We start from the raw sequence: 4057 nt of genomic DNA, 5'->3' as shown, positions 1-4057 counted from the left end.
ACTATTAATCTTACAATCTTCACTTTTTATAATATTTATTTTCTACTCATCAAATACACAATTAATTTTTATTAAAATTCGTGTCACCCTCCTTTAGAAAGATGTTTGGGGGACGGAAGGAGTATCAGTACATTATAAGTACAATTCAAATATATATGAATATCGAATGATAATGATAGATTGAAACAAATAGGGACATATAAAAACGTTCAAATTAATGGTTGAAATACTCCATATAACCATCATTTTACTCAATATAGCCCCTTATTTTAAATAATATAAAAAATAATTATAAATTTACTATTTTATTCTCTAACTTATAACCTTAAAAATTTGAATATAAATGGATCATTCTATATAAACATTATAATAAATAATTTAGAATTTCAACGAGAAAAGGGAAATCGTTCCTTTATCTTTCTTCATGAACTTCTTATTCTTTAAGAAGATGCATTCCTCACTATTTTATCTGATGATCAACAATACTATTTTTAATTGCATTGTTACTCGAATTAGGCGAAGAATTTACTGATGTGATGACACAATTATGTTAATCCTTCAATACATATTACTCAAAATTTCCATTAGGCGTAATTTAACCTCTTCCGTCACGCGTTGCTGGTTAAATTCGTTGGATTCCGACGACGACATATTGAGATAGTAAAAAATCTGCTGCTGCTCTGTGTTATTCATAAATTCAACATTGTTCATCTTTATGCACCGGATATTCATAGCTTCCTGGTTTTGGCTTGGAATGCTAAGTTCAGTTCTCAAGTGAACTCCTTTTGGAAGTTAGGTGTTTTGTCGATTCTTTGGCGTATCTGGGAGGGGAGGAACCGAGCTATTTTCAATGATGAGAGTTTCGATCCAAGGGCTGTGATGAGCTTCGTTAAAGTGGCGTTTAAGGAGCTCGATGCGTCATCGTTTAAAATCGGTTCGGTTTCGAATTCTTGGCAGGATTATTTGATCACCCGTAGTCTTGGTGTTGTTTCTCGTGCGTCTCCGCCTCCGTTAATGATTGAGGTGTATTGGTGGCCTCCTGTTGGCCAGTGGATCAAGGTCAATACTGATGGTTCGGCTGCGGGTTCGCCAGGTGCTATTGCAGCTGGTGCGGTTTTTCGGGATAAGTTTGGCTGGGTCCGTGGTTGCTTTCACTTGAAAGGTGGTCGTGGTTATGCGTTTGAGGCTGAATTACATGCGGTTATTACTGCGATTGCGATTGCGATTGCTCATGCTCGGGGTTGGATGTTTCTTTGGATTGAGGCGGATTCGATGTATGTGGTAAATCTGTTAAGCTCTCGTGCCCGGGATGTTCCTTGGAGATTTGTGGCGTCTTGGAACCGCACGCTGCATCTTCTTACGGATATGCAGATTATGGTTTCTCACATTTACCGGGAAGGTAATGCTGCGGCTGATATTATGGCTAATCCTGATAGGTCGGAAGGATGGTGGCCTCATGCGATTGATGATGTCAGGAAGGCTGTTGCTTTGGATATGGCCACTCACAGTTTTGTTCGTGTTCGTGGTTGATGGCTGTGGGGGCTTGTTTTAGCTGCCTGATGGGATGGTTTTGGCTGTTGAGATAGGGCGTTTCCTGGCCTTTTTTCAGCTGCTGGGTGTGCTCGGCGCTGGGGTTTGGGGAGTCGGGTCCTGTTGGTTGCTCCGCGATGGCGTTTGGCTATCGGCGTTGAGAGTTTGGAGATGTGGTTGTCTCTGCGCGTTTCGCTAGTTTTCTTTGGCCTCTTTCAGCTCGTTCTTTCAGGTTAGTTGCGGTGTTTTCAGCTCGGTCTGTGCTTGTGCTTGTTTTGGGGTTGCAGAGCCGAATTGCCTAGGGACAATGGTTCGGCCGGAGTTTCTGAGGCAGTCCTTCCCGCTCTTCAACTACTCTGGGACGTTTGTTTTTGTTTTTTTATGAGTACTCTTTTTCCTCCTTAGAGGTTTTCCCTTGCGGGTTTTCTCTATGGAGGTTTTATCGAGGCTCGGCCCTTAGTCTGCTCTCTTTTGTGCTTTCAAGGGATCCTTTTTTGGCTGTTTTTTTTTCTCTTTCTCTTTTTAATATAACCTTATTAAATCAAATGAGCAGATGAAATTGCAGCAACCCCATTATAAACTTGCCTTCATAAAAACCTTCAGTCAAACCATTTGTAGCAAAGGCCATCGGTGGACCCATTGCACCCTTTCATAGTGATAGCATATGTCGTGTTTGTGTGCCAAGTTAGTGCAGATGCCCTGTTTCCGAATCGTTGTAGCCTGCGAGGCTTCAACCATTTTTTTAATTTTAAGCTCTATTATGTATTAAAACTTAATTTAAAGTTAGAGGAGCAAAATAGTAAATTTTTTAATATTTTTATTATTTTAAATATAAAGACTATGACGAGTAAAATGGTGGCTATGAATAGAAATGCCCCTAGCTAAATGAAATGTCCTATTAGTATTTAAGCCATTACAAAAGAAAAATGAGAAGTTATTATAGGTCCTCCCTAAATCCAATTGCGTTCTTCTATTTACCGAAATAAAATAGGCAAACAGTTGATGAAAAGGTGGATAAACATGAATTGGAAGAAGCAAAATAAAAAATAGACTACATTGATTCACAAAATGCAAGAATGAAAAGTCTTATGAGTGAGATGCTCAATAGAATATGGAATATTGAATCTGCATTAAAAACACGAGACAAGTTTTTTGTGTAAAAAGACAAGTTGAAGACGAAAATAATGAGGATGTGGTCTATATGTTGATAGTGCATACATATGATATGGAGAAGTTTGTGCTTGATGATATTGTCTTTTGAAAGCTTTTTTGAAATTTTATGATGTGTAATTGGTATTGCAGGTAGGATTTTCATTTGAAAGATGCTATATTTTGTAGAATATAGTTCTTTGGATATTCATTATGAATGTTGGTGATGTTGTAAAATGTTGGATCTTATTTGTAGATGTTGGATGGTTAATTAATATATCAATGTTTAAATGAGCATCTTCAATATGTGTAAATTATACATTTATTGATTTTTATAAATTTAAAAATAGGAAATAGGAAATACTATTATAAATTCTGGAAAGAGCATAGATGACAGCTCTTTAACCGTCATATATATGGTATCTAAATATGACGAAAGTTTGCCCAGACATGACAGTTTTCAAACTATAAATGACGGTGAAAAACCATCATATATTACACTCTCCGTCCCTCAAACATCTTCTTTTATTTCCATTTTGGTATGTCCTTAAAACATCTTCCTAACCTATTTTTTGAAACTATTCCATGCACTAACAATTACTCTTAATTACAATCTTCACTTTTTGTGGGACTCATTCTCCACTCATCAAATACGCAACTAACTTTTATTAAAACATGTGTCACCCTCTCTTAGAAAGATGTTCGAGGGATTGATTGAGTATATTTTAAAATGACGCGCGGTTAGAAAGTGTCAAATATATATATAAAAAATACTATCATGTATTCCATAATACACAACGATTATTAAGTAGGGAAAAGGTGCAGATTGACCCCCGAAGTAGTAGCCTCTATAGCGTATAACCCCTCTTACTCACTGTGTGTGCAATTAAACCCCTGAACTCCAAGAAAAGGGTGCAAATTCCCCCCTCTGACTAACGGCTGTTAACGACGTTAGGTCAGAGGGGGGAATTTGCACCCTTTTCTCGGAGTTCAGGGGTTTAGTTGCACACACAGTGACTAAGGGAGGTTTTACGCTACAGGGGCTACTACTTCAAGGGCTAATCTGCACATTTTCCTAAAAATATTTTGGGGACGATTCAAAATAGGAAGAGAAGAATGTGTTTGAGGGATGAAGGGAGTATTTAAATTCGAAAATAGAAATGACGGAAGCAAACATGATTTTGAAAAATCAAAAGTTGAGAGAAGAACATCCTTAGCTAGTTCCGACTGAATTTGGGTTTTGAATTAAGGGAAAAGTATCAAATAAGCCCCTGTCGTGGTAGCCCTTTTCACGTCTGGCCCCCTATAGTCGAAGGGCTATCAACTAAACCCCTGAACTAATTAAAATCGAATAATTTACCCCTCTGACCTAACGCCG

The sequence above is a fragment of the Salvia miltiorrhiza genome, chromosome 3 (assembly GCF_028751815.1).
Source record: "Salvia miltiorrhiza cultivar Shanhuang (shh) chromosome 3, IMPLAD_Smil_shh, whole genome shotgun sequence".
NCBI lineage: Eukaryota > Viridiplantae > Streptophyta > Magnoliopsida > Lamiales > Lamiaceae > Salvia > Salvia miltiorrhiza.
Note: the sequence above shows the minus strand (reverse complement) of the source record.